Source organism: Rissa tridactyla, chromosome 13 (genome assembly GCF_028500815.1).
Source record: "Rissa tridactyla isolate bRisTri1 chromosome 13, bRisTri1.patW.cur.20221130, whole genome shotgun sequence".
NCBI classification, from domain to species: Eukaryota; Metazoa; Chordata; class Aves; order Charadriiformes; family Laridae; genus Rissa; species Rissa tridactyla.
Window position 1 is genome coordinate 3,915,632 of NC_071478.1, and position 16,683 is coordinate 3,932,314.

The 16,683-nt window shown below is 49.1% G+C and overlaps 1 protein-coding gene across 2 annotated transcripts in view; it reads left to right on the forward strand.

Moving 5' to 3' along the window:
* The window catches only part of CORO1C (coronin 1C), a 61,081-nt gene that overhangs the window by 3,933 nt on the left and 40,465 nt on the right, over window positions 1-16,683 (forward strand). Inside the window, exon 1 of one of the 2 annotated variants that reach the window (XM_054219338.1) lies at window positions 9,331-9,422. The exons of the other annotated variant lie outside the window; for it this stretch is intronic. The gene's annotated coding sequence lies outside the window, so the exon portion shown is untranslated. Of the gene's footprint in view, window positions 1-9,330; window positions 9,423-16,683 lie in introns of those variants that run through there. 2 annotated transcript variants of the gene reach the window in all.

Consider the following 16,683-nt stretch of genomic DNA (forward strand, 5'->3'; position numbering starts at 1 on the left):
GTCGCAGCAATTCTCTTAGCAATAACGTATTCCCGCGGATCACTCCAGCCGATCCGTCTCTGCCCTGCGTGCTCGGTGCGGGCGGTATCTCTCCCCAAAACTCTGGGACGCGGACCAAGGCTGCGCGCCGCTTCCAAGGAAGGAGCACTGGGGGGAGAGGCTCTGTGCCGGCCGGGCGCCGGGCAGGGAGGCAGGGAAGAGCGCCAGGGGCAGGGACGCGGGTTTCCAAGCTCTCCGTGAAACCCACGGAGGAGCTGACGGAGGTGATCCTGCCCAGACGAGCCGCAGCAGATGACCTGGCAGTAAATCGCTCTGGAAGCGGCGAGATCGGAGGGAAGCCAGGGAGGGTTGCTGCTCGGGAGCGTGGGGAGTTATTGCTGCGGCAGGTTGGGGAAAAGAGGAGAGTCCCTGAAGCAAGATGCCGATGGGCAGCAAGTCCTGCCTGTAACGGGCTGTGGACCAGCAAATGAGAAGCTGGGGGGTGCTTTTCCAGCTATTCAGGTGGGATATATTTGGGTAGGGACCGGTGCAGCGTCAATTTTGACAGCTGTTGTGTTAGGAGAGAGCCTCCTGCCCTGCCGCAGAGGACGGGCTCCATCGCGCCAACGTGCATTTTCATCTCTGCTGGCCATGAGGCTAAAAAATGCCGATTCACATGACCCAGGCACGGAGGCTTCCAAGCTGCCTCCGTCTCTCCCAGTAGCGGAGGAAGGAGAAGGCGGTGCTGAAAGTCTGCCGAGACCCAAGGTGGGAAGAAATCTTGGCTGGCCAGTTCCAAAGCATTTGGACCAGGAATTACAGTGACGGAGCTCCCCGCCATGGAAGCCTCCACCTGGCAGCACTATGGATATTTACAGGATGACACAAGTAAGGCGAGGGGGAGAGACCGCCCGACTTCCCGGGAAGCCTCTGCAGGGACGCGCGAGGATTATACTCTGCTGCAGCTGGGCCAGGAGGGCCTGGGGCACAGCCTGGAGAGGGGGGACATTCCCGACGCTGGGAGCGACACGCAAGCCCCCGCCAAGAGGTCCGAGATGAGGAGCGGCGGGCAGAGGGGGCCGTGGGGGCTGGCAGGGGACCCGTGCTTGGAAGAGCACCCCGTGTCGAGAGGGTGCGGGAGAGGGGAGGAGGGAGAAGCCCCTCCGAAGGTGTACGAGATGGAGGTTGGGCAGGGGCGAGCGGGCAGGGGCAGGACGGTGAAGCCGGTGGTGTACAGGCTGGAGGAGAGCGAGTACAGGCGCCTGATCGAAGAGGCAGAAGCAGAACCTGAGGAGGAATGGGAAGCGACGGAGCACAAGGTACCCATGGTCCAGGAGGGCTACCCAGGGGACGGGAAGGTGGCAAGTCCGAACCTAAACCGGCTCAACGCTTTCCAAGGAGTCCTGAGGAGGCAGATAAGCCGTTCGGACTCCGAAAGCAGTGCAGAGAGCAGGCAAGTGAATAAACTGACCCTGAACTCTCCCTCGGAGAGAAACAAGCCGAGTGTGCCCATCAGGTCGGACAGCTTCGAGCGAAACGCCATGCTCATGGATTACATTTTGCAAAGCAAACAGGAGGCGACAACATCTGTTTCCTACATCCCCAGAGAGACCGGCAAGGCGGCCGAGAGCTTCAGGCAGGCGGTGAGCTTCGCCCCCCAGCCTGACGGCACCCCGGACCTTTGCCAGAACGGCCAGACCGGCGAGGAGGATCTGGCCAGGAAGCCCGAGCCAGACAAGCAGGTAGCCAAAAGCCTCGAGAGAATGGTCTCTGGGGTCGCAAATTATGCCTCGGTGGCTAGAGACGCTGAAAAGCTCCCGAGACAGAGCAGCAGCCAGCTCCTCGAGAGCAGGGAACAGCTCGGGGGTGAAGCAGATGTAGGGATACTCGATTCATACAGCCAGAAAAAAACCCCACCGGCCCCTCCTGTCAGGTCCCACAGCAAAGAGAGCCTGGCTCTGAGTATGAGCAAGACCGTGGCGATGACCGAGGCGCTGCTGGAGCCCCTCAGGGATGCGGCGAAGCCTGCCAAGGAGCAGTGGGCATCTGCAGGCGCGGAGCAGCTCGCTGGAGGCAGGACGGCAGGAGGAGGGGGCTCGGAGGAGCCGGAGCGGAAGGGGAGGAAGAGTCAGGAGGACGAGAATGTGCTTAAAGTTGCCGACGCAAAGAAAACCTTCGAAAAGCCCAAGGCGGCAGAGGGGAAGGCAGCCACGCCACCAGCCAGCGTTCCCAGAAAAGGTGAGGTGCGAGGGCTCTGCCTCGCAGGGCGGATCCGGAGCCGAGGGGAGGTGGGAACACGGCGGGCGCCGGGCTTTTGAGAAAATCCCTGCCTTGTTGTAGCCCAGCAATAGACGGGATGCGCTCGGGGCAGGGTTAGTGATCTACGGTCCTAGCGAGACGGGATGAAAATCAGGTGTTGATTCACGTCTGCTGTTTGTTTGGTAAAAGTACTTTTTGCGGTGAAACCGTTTTGTGAGAAAGGGATTTGCTTTTTAAGACTCTCCTGTACGTGAACAAGTACAATATCCAGTACTCTCACACAGCTTTTCACAGACAGACACAGGGCAGAAGTGCCCAGATGATATTTTCTCTCACCGTCATGTGGGATTATTTGCCTCTGTCTCTCTAAAGCATTGGGTGGGTCAATATCATTTTATTTCAGCTATGGCATAAAAAGGAGGCATTTTTGTCCTTAGGTTCTTTTTCTCCTGCGCTGTGACTTGGCTGAATAAGCTTTTCGGGAGAACGACATCAACTTTCACCAACCCTTTCACTGGAAAATTATGGATAAATGAACTTGGTTGGAATTTTACCGGTAAAAGAGCAGTTGTGCAGAAATAGGGAGAGGTTAGAGATGAGTGTTTGGTTGGGAGTTTGGATCCTGCAAGGAGGTATCAGACCCGTGCTGGTTAACTTACATCGCCTGTTTATTGACAATCTGGAATTGTGGATTTCCTTATAAGGGAAAATAAATGTTTTAAGGCACAGGAAATCTAAGCTAGCTTTGAATTGAATAGCATGTTTACTTAAAAAATAGGTGTGATTATCCCACGGAGCTTGGTACATTGTGCTGTCAATTACTCTCATTCACAGAAGTCACGAAATCAAGTCAGAATACGAACATTGCCACAGAGATTGTGTGCGTGTCAGTGATAACAAAAAGCCTACAGCAAGGAAAAATAGATCCTATCCTCTCGGGAAGCAGCTGAAGACATATTATCAGTCTCACGATGTAAAGAAATAGGGTTGTGAAATATTTGTCGCTGCAAACTACGTGCCGTCGGACAGACGCAGGCTCCGTACGCGGAGCAGTGCTGGCACCGGCGCTAGGGGGGTGGCTGGATCTCCGCAGCCCCCCCTGCTCCTCCTGGAGTGGGAGATGTGTCTGATTAAACGGTACAGCTGATACGGCGTGTTTCCATCAGCCAGATCAGACGGAGGGATGTTTTCGTCAGCGATGGGGCGTGCAGCCTTTGCGGGGAACGGGAGGAGCAGGTGGATGCAGTAGGTGATCTTGCAGAAGAGGGGGGTGAGAAGGGACGAGGGGAAATCGCGCTCCATCCCTAAGGCGATACCGGCTACAGCTAAATCACTCCTGACAGATGTTTACCCGCTCCTGCTTCAGAAGAAATAGGGAGGGAGGGTCAAGACAATCTATTTCAGTGCTGAACTGTGAAAACGTTGCAATAAAGAAGAGTAGGGACAGCTTCTCATTTTGCTGCATCTGTGACGTAGTCTGTTTGGGGTTGGGGTTTTTTTTAAAATCTGTTTCTAAACCTGTATCTTCCTGAATCTCATACTGCCCAACCAAACACAACCATCTCGCGTATATTTACCATTATATGATTCCTTTCTTATACCTCTGATTTTTCCAGCACCTTTGGTCCAACTTGATCCTAGACAGCAGGGAGAGAAAGAGAACAAGATGGCAAAAGGATTCAGAACTGGTTGAATAATGAGGACGAGACTAGGATATGTGCTAAGTGTAAGCTGGAGTGCTACAGGAGTCACAGCACCGAGCCTCGCGTTACCGCTCACTGGCTGATTTTTTTTCCGCTGTTCAGAATGATAGGAAGTGTCAACCCCGGGATATTCATGTTGTAAATAAAATACAGCTTGCTTTTTTCATTATTTATTCATTTTTTTGGCGTTCTGCTTTCTTGTCTCTCTCTCCCTAGTTAATCATCTGCTGTAGTGGCGATAGCGACAAAGAAAATCCCATCTGTTGCAACTAATTGCTTCGTTTTTATTTGGCGTCCCAACATTTTAATTAGGTATTGGGACCACCTCCCCTTTATGGCAAAAATGGGGGAGGGGGGGGGAAATAAAGAAAAATATATTTCCCAATCCTGTACAGTGATGGAGAAGAGAAATACATGAGGAAATAGACTGGCTCAAAATGAATTTGGAGATTTCCTTTCACTGTAAAAACGGGGGGCAGCGCGTGTCTCTGTGCCCTTCCTATGGCGGGGTTGGTAGAGAGGTGTGTGACATCTGTACTCCTGCATATAACACGCAGGAGAGTGTGCATATGCAGTGAGAGATGTGCTTTACGAAATGTATTTTAAATCATTAATAACAATAGCATAAATTATTAATCCCCATCCTGACCTAATGTTCACTTACTATTCCTTGTCCATCTCCGGCACTCCCATCCTCACCAAGCAGCACACAAATGGTGTCGATGCAAGCGCCCGCTCACCGCCGTGGGTTTTCATTACCCTTTGGGGAGAGGGGGGGCTGCGATCTGAAACCCAATTCACTGGGTCTGGAAATAGCGCAGGGACCCCCTCGATGTCACGCAGGGCTGGGAATAAAACCAAGGGCTGCTGACTCCTAACCCCCTGCTTTAATTCACATCCTCCTCTTTCTTCCTCGTCCACATGCTCCGACACACTCTCACACGCTTCTCCCTTCCTGGCTGTTGTTTGAAAAATCTGATGGAACATATTTTCTCTCCTTATCTTCATTCCATAATTCTACAGCTCCCCTTTCTGGCCGAGGATTGAATAAGGCCAAACCAAATGGATTTTGTTCTCTCTCTCTCCAGACAGACTCTTTGCTGGATGCGGGGAACAGATCGGCACAGGGCAACACCTCCCTGGGCGGAACACGTAATCCCTTCCAGGAGACAGAATTGATTAGCTGTAATCAAGAGCTGTTACGTGGTGGCTGTTAGTACAATTTTGTCTTGGCAGCTGCTCAACGTTTGACGATCAGTGAAATGCCCCTTAAAAACCAGGCTCGTAAGCAGTGTAATAAAGCTACCCTCGCCGTTCGATGCGTGCCCAGCAGACATTGAGAAAACAAGGCAGAAAGAGTAAATCCAATGCTATTCCACGCACAGAAAAGGGCTTGGGTTATTTTTTTCCATTGCACTCGGTTCAGATTTCCCTGCATAAAAACCCCAGCGCATTCCAGTAATGTTAAGTGAAGTGTACGATCACATCACCGATTTCAAGGGGAGCAGCTCTTCTCAGCGCTGCTGAATCTGCCCTAAATCTAAATCACGGGAGCCATAGAAGATGAAACATAAAAACACGCAACTTTCAGGTGGGAGAACCTAGTGCTTCCTGTAAAGTTATTTAAATATAATAAGAAATCAAAAGGCTTCAAGAAATAGATAGATAGATAGATAGATAGATAGATAGATAGATAGATAGATAGATAGATGATAGATAGATAGATAGATAGATAGATAGATAGATAGATAGATAGATGATAGATAGATGATAGATAGATAGATAGATAGATAGATAGATAGATAGATAGATGATAGATAGATAGATAGATAGATAGATAGATAGATAGATAGATAGATAGAGGACACAAACGTCCTTCAAAAGTTGTTCAACTTGGGTATCTGCAAAGCTGAGGTTTGAAACACAAACTGTCATGTCCGGCTAAGTCACTGGCGTGACTTAGATGTTAAGCTGCAAAATAATAGGAGTTTAAATTGCTGATCTCTCTAAACCCTCTGTAAGCTGTTTTCCTTCATTCAGAATATATTTAGCGATGAGGATTTAAGGAAATTGAAATGTTTGAGACAAATTCATCCCTCAAGTGACTTTAGTGGTTCTGAATGACTGGGTTTGCCGTCCGGCTAAGTATTGCTCAGAGACTCCAAACCAAATTGCATGATATCAGCTGAAGGCCAAAACCGCCAAAATTTCTCCTAGAAAGAGGTGTTTTTGTCTGTCTTCACCTTTTTTAACTAATAACACCGCACTGGCAGAGGAGGCTGGGGGCAAACTGAAGGCATTGCTTATAAGGCATGTCAAGATCACCGTAGGAACAAACTGGCGTGATTTATTGCAGCGATGGAATTGATGCATATTTGCAAGGAAGCTAAATTTAGCCGCTGACTTAAGTTTGAGAGGTGGAGTCTGTAGACACGGCGCTGTTTCCGTATAAAGGCTGTGAGATAGGCTGTTTGCAGCAGTCGCGCCCCGATGCAGCGGACGGTGAAATATGTGGGATGGGCAAAACTAGCGAAATAATACTTTTGAATACATTCTGAATCTTTTCTGCAAAGCTTAATAATCAGGGGTGTTGGTACTGATAAAATGGAAGGACAAACTTTGTTGTGTGGTTCCTTGTAGCTGCAAGAATTTGGTAATGGGATATTTGCCTTTAAAAAAATTAGAATTTGTGACATATTTTGACAAGCTGTTAAGCTTACATCGCTCTGGCTATAATTTAAGTACTGTTTGTTAGAATGATTTTATTCAGCTGAAGTGATGAAGATTAGTGTTTACGGCGGAACCAAAGAGCATGTGTAAAACCTCAGCCGTTCCTTCTGTTGTTGAAGATTTCAGCCTGAAACGCGTGTCATTTCTTCATCACCTCGTAGGGTGAGCTGTCACGATCTAAATGGCTCGTTAAACCAGGTCAGGATCTGAGTGATCTTTGGAGCGTTTCCATCCAGACATTTAAGGAAGCACTAGCGAAAATTCAACAGGTGTTGTTTCCTTCTGAGCCCATCCTTAGTGACTCTCCCAAGGCCGCGTCGAGCAGGCTGTGCCGCAGGAGTGGCCACCCCTGCAGTGACAACGGCAACCAGGAACCACCCGTTCGGGTGGCAGTCATGGAGAGGGCGAGGTTTCAATCACATTTCTCAGGACCAATTTCACTTTGTGTCCTCCGTGCATCCCTCTCTTTTTTTTTTCAGATGGATGCCAAAAAACTTCCTTGGTTTTTCCAAGCTTTTGGGTAGGGCTGGGTACTGCTGCCTTCGCTGTTTTTTCAGTCCTGGATAAAGTACTTTTCAGTCCAGGATAAAGCCTGCTACGTGCTTAAAATATCATTTCAAGCTTGCACACTCTTTTGAGCTAGATACATATACGTAATATTTTTAAGTATCATTTTTTTATGAAGTTTTAACCCACATGCACAGGTTCGAGACTCCTAATAAATTAATGGCCGTGGGACTGGCAGTCAAGACACTCGGCTCTATCACTGACTCATTGTGTGACCTTCAGCAAGCCACGTACCTACGTGGAAAATATGAATCACAATCTAAACCCACTAAACTACAGATTACCTGCAGGTCTGCTCCGAGGCTGCCAAACTACTTTTGTTTTCTTCTTTTTTAGCTTTAAAGAGATTGTTTGAGGGAGGAGGGTGGAGAGTAAGTGTGCTGGGCTGGCTTTCAGAAGGAAGGTATTAATTTCACGGTAATTGGTGCCGCGGGCAGTGCGGGGCAGGGATGCTGGCTTGCAACTCTAACCTTTGGGTGTATAATATTTTTATCAAGGTATTGCTCCGTATGTAAAAGAGACTTTTCTGCTTACTGAATCAGTGGCTAGTGTCAAAGTTTAACAAATGTTGGAGAACATTTGCTTGTTTAATTTGTAGCTACTGTGGCATCTGATGTTTCCATCAGTCGTAATCAGTTAACCAGCAAGACCATAACTAATTTATCTCTGTGAGGTTTTCTGCATGTTTTAACACCCAGCTATGGCTTACCAGGGGGTAGCTCACAGTCCTGCAGCAGTTTCATGCGGGAAGAGGAGGGTTCTCAGTTGAGCTCATCCCAACACACATATTTCTCCAAATTCTGAAGGATTACAAAGGGAGTTACAGGTTTGTTGCTCCCCTGAAAAATTAGGCCCCTTAAGCACCTAACCACATGCAAATGAATTTGCAAGTATTGGCCAAAACATATAAGGAAGTTAGACTAGCTTTTGGTTTTGGCCATGTATGGTAAACACTGTGCAACGTGGGCACTGATCTAGCATCATTCGTCTGCTCTTCAAGTTCCCTGGAGGAACAGAAACACGCAGGCTCTGGGACTGGTATTACTCTGTGCCTTGGGGTGTTTGCTGCACAGGTACTCACCTTCTTAGTGTTTACTGTGTACTATATTAATAACCGTTAGCCTCTTTCATCCAACAGCAGATAAACCCCCCCTCTTTACAAACACATAAGCCAGCACCGCCACAAGTGGCTTTACTTTTAGTGCAACGGGGAGAATCTTAGCCTTCAAGCTACTGCCCTGTGCTTCTCATTAAAGTGTGATTTTTAGCAGGGGCTTAAGCTCTCCTTTTGTCCCCGTCTTGCTGGCAGTGCCGTTTTCCATGGCAGCTACTGGCCCCAGCAAGTCAGCCTGACAAAATGCGGCGACGCAGTTGTTTTTCTTGCAGAACTGTTGGTTCCCTTGCTTTTTGCCGCTGGCAGGCTCTAGCTGTGCCCTGCTTGGCCCAGGCCTCGCAGAGGGAGCCACATCCGCAGGCTTGTGCCTCAAATACCAGCGCTTGGAATTTTGGGGTTCGTTGCCATAGCGGCCCAAGCCCACCCTGTCCTTTTTGCCGGTGCGTCCCCACCTTTGCTGGCACCCTGGGTACCTCAGGCAGAGGAGGAGGGTGGCGTGCCAGCAGGGAGCCGCGGCTGGGCCTGTGAGGGAGGAGGCCAGAGCCGCGGCTGGGCCTGTGAGGGAGGGGGCCTAAGGCAGGCTGGGGAGCGGCAGGGAGCGCCGACGCGGCAAGCGGCTGCGCGTCTGAAGGCAACCGGGCTGCCAGGGCCGTGAAGGGGCGAGGGGACGGTCCCCTTCAGGCAGGGTCTCGCCCCACCGCCGCCGCGGCGCGGCCGCCATCGCTGCCCACACCAGCCGGCGGCGGGGAGGAGGGGCGCGGAAGCGAGGCAGCGCGCGACAAGGCGCGGCGGCGAGCGCCGCGCCGCCATTGGCCAGAGGGGCCGCCACTCACCTCTCCGCCCCGCCCTCCTGCCGAGCGAGGCGGGAGGGGAGCGCGCAGGCGGCGGGAGGTCTCTGCAGGGGGCGTGGTTTTAAAGTGGGCGTGGCCTCACGTGGGCGTGGCCTGGCGCTGGCACCGCCCGCCCCCGCCGCGCGGCGGTCAGTCAGTCAGTCAGTCAGTCAGGCGGGCGGCGGCGGAGCGGCTCCGCCGGGCTGAGGAGCGGACGCGGGGAGGCGGCTCGGGATCGCGGTGCGGAGGAGAACCGGGGCAGCGGGGCGGCAGCGGGAAGGGGTGGCAGCTCGGCGGGGCGGGAGGGTAGGGCGGGCGGCCGGCCCGCCGCGGGGAGGTGGCGGTGCCCGCGGGAGGGCGGCGGCGGGCGCCGGGCAAGGGCTGGGCTGGGCAGGGCGGGCGGGGGTCCGGCCGGGCGGGCTCTTCCTGCGCGGGGCCGGGCCGCCGCCGCCGAGCCCTTCCTGCGACGGCGGCCCGCTGTCAGCGCCCGGGCCTGCGGGAGGAAGCGCCCTCCCCGCCCCGGCCGTTGGGAGCCGCGCTCAGCCCGGGGCTTCTCCCCAGCTCTCCGCCTTATTAGGTAGCGGAGCGGCCCCGGGGTCGCCGCGGGTTCCGGCATCCGGCCGGGGCTCGCAGGTTGCCGGCAGGGCATGCCCCAGGCGGGGCCGGGCTTTCCTCGGGCAGCCCCCGCACACCTGATGCGGGCTGCCAGCCCCGGCTGCTTTCTGCGAGGAGAAAACGAGGGGGTGTTTTTCCTTTTGTTCGGCAGGTTTGGGGTTTTTTTCCTTTTGGTTTTTTTTTTTTTGGTTTTGTTTTTGTTTGGTTGGTTTTTTTCTTTTCTTGTGCTTTTGTTTTGTTTTTCCTTTTTCCCTTTTATTTTCATGGCGATGCAGCAGCAGCTGGATGGCAGCGGCGTGTGCGTGTCGCCCCCGGAGTGCCGCGTCCCCGCTGCCACCCTGTAACGTTGCAGAGGACAAAAGATGACCAGAGGGTTTATTTTTATTTTTATTTTTCCTTTACGCTGGTGTTGAGCGGGTTCATGTCACCTTGTTAATGTCCCTTCCGAGTGTGTTTGGGGGATGCGTAAAGTCGTGGGTTGTACGAGATGCTCCTGGGCTTTGTTTTTCTATGCAGAAAGCCACATTGTTTTAATGGCGATATGTCAAAGGCCAGAATTTAAAGGTTAGTACTTATCCGTGCTTCTCCACTCACGATACACGGAAAGGCGTCTGACACGCAACCGCACAAACGTTCAGCGGTAGCACCCCAGACTAGACAATGTGATGCTGTGACTGCACAGGAGACAGGGTTGTTTTTTTTTTTTAAAAAAAAAAAGGGGGGGGGCTGAAAGCTGACTGGAAACAAAAGTAAAACTGATTGATGCAGTTTTATTGTTAAAGATAAGTGATATGCATTAGTGTTGTGGGTTTTTTAATAGCTGTAGTTTTAGTCGTGTACATGTTTGTTTGAGCGCGTCTATTCAGCCTATTCATGCAGATGTGCATGTGGATTAGTATAAGCAGGACCAAGGATGGTAGCAAAATGAAAGAGTGACATTTTTGAATCTACTAGGCTGCGGCTGGTTTTTCGGCTTGCTGATACCGATTCTGGTTTAATTTTAGGCCAGGCTGTATCTGAATTACCTGGCACTCTCCTTCATAAGCCCATGCAGGAGAGATGCTCAGTGCCTGCTGGAAGTGTGGGAAAATGGTGTGAACTGGCACAGCCCGTCCTGTAAGAAGCGTGTTCGTATGTGCTGAATGTGCGACGGCTAGAGAAAACAGCGGGTATCTTGTTGCGTGAGGCAGGAGAGGGTATATTCGATTTTCACTTGAATAACAAGCATTGAATCATCTTTTCTGCTCAAGGGGAAAAACAGATGGCTGTGCGCTCACCGAGACGTTTTATTGCAGCTAGTATTCGTGTTTGCTAAAGACTGTGTACACAAAGGTAGAAGATCAAATACTGTTGTGATAAAGTCAATGCATGTTTGTTTTGTATATATATTTTTTAAGTATTTTCAGTAGTCATAGTAAGACCTGACACTCAGGTACATGTCAGGGAGCATTTGCTTTGTGTTTGTTTTAATATAGTGCTTCATAATAGTAATTTTTCAGTGGTCACTTGTAGCCTTTTATACAGATTGCTTTAATCAGCATTTGTGTGTCTCCCTTAATGTTCTCTGTTGGCATTGCTCTATCTTCGAGTGAGCAGCCTTTTCAAACATCATTGGATTTTTTCAAGTTAAATCTTCATGCTTATTGCATCTGTCACTTCTGGGATTCACTCCAAGCAAAAGGCAGAGATTCAGTGTAACGGCAATGAGAAGGAATGCACAGAAGGGTAAAATATCAGCTTTCCTGAGTGATGCAGCAAAGGATGCCGAGAGATCTGCCCTCAGTAACCATTCCATGCATCATGCTCAAGATTAATATTAGACTTTAATGACGGCTGCATAAAATGGCTCATTATAGCACAGCGTTGCGTTTTGACCGTAAGAGAATTTATGTTATGGCTTTTAATTTGATTATCGATTCCGAGGAGTATAACTTGGATGCCAGCTTCCTATTTTCAAGACACGAGCAAAACACTTCCTGGCCTGAGTTCGCAGCTTGGTGAGGTCATCAGCGCACCACTCCCAGGGCTAGGAATGTCCTTTTAGGCAAACTCACAGGCACATTTTCACTTGACTTTTAAAGTGTGGGTTTGTTTGTTTTGATTTTGTTTTACTGAGGCTTTTGTGATAATCTCAGTCCTTCTCTAAGGATGCGTTGGAACAGAAACTCGCTGAGGATTTGAAGTGCCCCAGTTTAAGCGTTTACAGGGCATACGAACAGGAGTTAAAATCTCTGTGTTCTCTCTGAGCTCTTTCCCTGTAGTCTCCCCCACCTATTATTTTTGGTCTGCTTATATTCTGGTTGTTAACTTTGAAATTAATCTGATTAGAAACTGCTTACAGCTTTAGTTTACAGTCACGCTGGTTGTGTAGCCGCATGTGAAAAGTCAGATTGTCGGTAGCTTTAGGCTGACAGGATGTGAACTGGTATTTTTTTGTCACGATATGCACGAATGCAGGTGGTGGTGGCATTGCTGGGATGAACGTCACGTCAAAGCTAAAGCAGAAAGGTTTCGGTTAGCCGAAGTGACTCAGGAAAGCTAGCGGTGAAAGTTGATTATTCCAAATGTGTTGAACATGCCAGTATAGTTGGGAATTGATTACTGAGCCTTTTCTTTATATTTGCTAATAGGATTGCTTTGTTCTGTTTTTCCTCATGTGAGTAACTCTACTAAAAAGGAATTGTTTCTTTTTGAGGTTATAATTATTCAGTAGTTGACTTTATATGTGTTTTTTAGATGACAGCGTCAGGCGGGTAAAATACCAGGTGACACTAGAATCGTGTGGCTTCTCGGCATAGCAGTGACGAGCCCGAGGGGTCCCACCGGCAGCTCTGGCTTTGTGCTGGAGGATTCTCTGATGCCGAGTCTGGCGCTGATGGTCCTCAGAGGAACAAAATGTCTGGAGAGGTTCCTAATGGAATATACCAGCCATTAGTTGTATTACCAACCATTAGTTGTGTATGTGCCTGTAGTGAATACAAATCTGATCAGATTTAATGGCTGGATGTGAGTGGTGGTAATGGTGTAGTTATAAAACAGAAGGTGACTGTTTGGGCACTGTTGCACACTCCTTCAAATAGGTAATTTTACTTTACACCTCTCCCATGCAGTTCGTCATGCCAGTAAGAGAGATGCAATCTCTTTACAGCAGACATCTTCGTAAAAAGTCACAAAGTGCTCCTGAAATGGAGGAGGCTTTTGTGACGGGGTACCATAAAAGCTTTAAAGTTCCGCCCCGAAGGTCAGGAACCGGCAAGGAGCTTGACAGAGAAATAAAGAAAATGGTATCTGCTACTGCCTCCTAAGGGGAAAAAAACCCCATGTTGTTCTTTCGAAGGCTGGTGGCCTGCTGGTGCTCTCACGGTGCCAGTCGATAGAAGAGGTCTCCTCGGTTTAGAGGTGACAAAGTAAAACATGGGCTCTTTGTCCATTTTTCCTCTCTGCTTTTCTTCTTCGTTAATGAGTTAGGTACAAAGGTAGAATCACCAGCATTGGAGACAAGACAATAGCATTTCTTCAACATCATCACTTTGCATCTTCAGCGTTATTTGCTTTGTCTTATCCCAGTTTTGTTGATGATAACAATAAATGATACATAATATGGTTTTTGCTATAAGCATGTAATGAGCCTGTTGAGGTCTGGCTCTCGGTGGGAGAAGCTGCATGCGGTTGGATCCGTTATAGTGACTCTGTTCAACATTAAGCTGGGCCTCTCGATCCATCATAATTAGGTTTTTCTTGTTTTCCCTTTTAATAATTTGATTTGAAAAAGCAATGGAAATAAAACAGCAGTGGGATCTGACTTAAAGTGATTAAGGTTTGGCCTGCTGCGGTCAGGCGCGCTGGGATGAGCTCGCGGCTTTCGTCTGGAGCATTGCTGAGCTGCGCTTAAGGCCAAGTGTTCCCTTTAGCCACGGTTTCCTTGTGGCTCTCCAAATCTTGGCTGGCCATAGCATCTTTGTCTGTAATCTATGGGTGTACAAGCATATATGTAATCGACGTACAATTGTTCTTAGCCGAATATTAAGGCAACCATTTCTGCAGTCTTGTCAAATATGCCTGAGCGGATTTCATAAAACTAGAGGAGAGTGGTGTGTCTAAAACTAAGACTTTCTACGTATGAACCTAGGCAATACATCTCACCTGCAGTTCCTGGTAAAAGTAGTCCCTGGAAAATGGACTTAAAATCATTCTGGTTGAAGTATTTAGAAATGTAGGAACTTCCCTTCCCTCCCCCTCCATCCCTGTAGTCTGCATATAGTTGCCATAGAGACTGTGTTCTGGGGTCCTTGAAAATCCATTGTTTATCTCGCATAAATGTATAAACCTGCGGTATTGAAACATCGCACTTTGAAGTGTCCCCTTCCCGTGCAAATCTGATAGGGACTCGGCATCCTCCAGTACTGCAGATTTGGATATTGGACGTGCGTCAGGCACAGTCAGACAAACTGATAATGGGTATAATTAGCACCACCAGGGATTAGCAGGCAGTAACAAATTCAAGCCATAGTAAGCACTCTGTCCCTTGGGAGCCAGGCAAACTGGCAGTGCTGGGCAGATGATCACTTGATATGGAAGATAGTCATCAGCAAAGGCTCCACGGTGAGGGACTCAGCTCAGTGCTAGTATTACCTCTTGAAATTGCTTTTTTTTTTTTTCCCCTCCTTTCACTTTAAATACTTAAAAACCTCACGGTTTGATAGCCATGCTGGAACCCAAACGATTTGGGGGTATATGCTTGGCATTCACTTGACATTTTTCATCATACAGCGGCCAGGCAGCGTTACAGTTGTTTCTTGCAGTTACCCGTGTGAAACAGATTGATATCCTTGTTTCCCGATCGGAAATATGAGGTTAAGCATTTCACTCGGGGTCTTGTAGGTCCTAGGCTGGGAATACTTCCACCATATAACGAAGGTGGTTCGTATATTTGCACCAGCACACATAGTGGGATGTGTGTGTGCATAAATGGCCATCCTTACACTTAGATTTCCAACTGTTAATTCCTTACTGCAGTACTTACATTAATTATACTGTGTGGTGGAGGATGGAGTAAATAGGCACAAAGCTATCTTGTGCAAAACAGGAGGTGGATCAAATTTTTTTGAGTTCTCGGTGAATATTTTTCTTTAAGGTTTATTTTCATTTTTGGATCTGCTGAGATCGGTTTGCGAGGCAGGGAAAAAAACCTTGAGCCGGCTTAGACAAAAATGAGTTGCCAGACGTACTTCAGCGATATATACTTCTGCTTTAGCACAGCATGAAGTGTGGGCACAAAACACTTCTAGCTGAGTGTCGTCGTGCCTTCCAGCATCTTTTTCCTGGCCGCTGCTGCTTTCTGCAGCAGTTTGTTAAAGTTCTGCATGGTGTCTTAAGGTGCTGTGGTTTAAAGGGGGCTACCCTGGTGTGGCCTCCTGTTTCGCCATGCCTTGGATGCAGGGATGTTACCTCCATGCACTTCCTTTTGCTCCCCGATGTTTCTTTGGGGGTAAAGGTTATCTTTGTGCTCTTTATATGTAGTGCTTGCATCATTGATCTGGTCTACATGGGGAATTCTTAAGCACTATGAAAGATCACATAAAAACCAGCTGGGGCTTATCTCAGCGTAATACTGCCTCTTGCTTTGGCTGGTCTCCTCCAGAACTGCTGTAAATGCCACAGGGGACTCTCCAAGGGCTGGAAGTGTGGGTTGCACGTGCAGTGACACGACTGTCAAGCTGACAGGTAAGTAAAGCTTAAAGGTCATTAGACGCAGGCTGTAATTCTTCGTGCCTCTTACTGAAAACAGGTTCCCCAGCTGAGAGCAGCCAGCTGCAGGTCCCTTCCCCAAGAAATCAGCCTTTGCCTGGCAGGTATCAGGGTGTGATTCTCCCCGTCAGGTAGGCAGAGAGCTGCCGTGGGAGTGCTGGGGGTGTCGGGGACAGCAGCTACGTCCCTCGTCCTTGGCACAGGGAGCCTGTGGGCGTAGGAAGATGTTTTTCCTTCTTGCATCTGAAATCTTTCTTTGTAGCGTAGCAGTGATGTTTATTAAAGCCGCTTGCTAAACTAAATACACTTTCCTAAGTAAATTTCTTTTTTTCTTGCCTGCCTGGAGAGGTGAGAAAGGTGCTCCGTGCTGCACTCCTGGTTTGACACCAGCTCGCCCAGGTTGCTGCCCTCTCGGCTATGGCGTGCAGCAGCCGGGGCTCTGCCACAGCAAAGGACAGCAGCCTTGGCCTGAAATGGATCAGCGACAAAGAACGTCTGTAGGACAGAGGAAATGTGCTTGAACTTGGAACCCTTTGCTAAAACAGATATTTGAGGGGCTGTAATTGGTACCACAAGATAGGGATTTAAAATCAAGTTAGCAGATTGAACTATCTGGATTTGAGTTTTAGCCTCCTCTAGTCCCTTCCTCCCTCCCCCAGCCCTGATTTCAAATTGCATGTTACGGAAACAGGACAGAATGACAATGGTACTCTTTGAATTATAGGCTGCTTGGCCAGAAGAGCTGGCAGGACAGCAAATGGAAATCTGGAGAAATACAGGCCAGTTCCAACTGTGAGAATTGAGATTCATTTTGCAGCTTATTTGTGCAGCATTAAAATCTGAAACGCGTTTGCGTTGTCCGGTCTGAACCTTCTGCGTTCTTCTGTGCTGAGGATATTGTCTTTGACAATTAACCGTTGTTGGTTTTATTTCGAGGACATCAAAAGCTCAACGTGAGCGCCTCACCTCTTGGATGGGTGCTGTTGAGTAGCTTGGGAAGTGAAAGTCGCTAAATTGGGCTCCAGTTTAGCTGGCGTTTGGATGAAGGTGTTTCTTAGGCTGTGCTAACCAAGCCCATTACTGCTTTTTAGAGTGGAGTGTTTCCATTCAGAACGGCAGCCTGATGGGCCACGCTGGT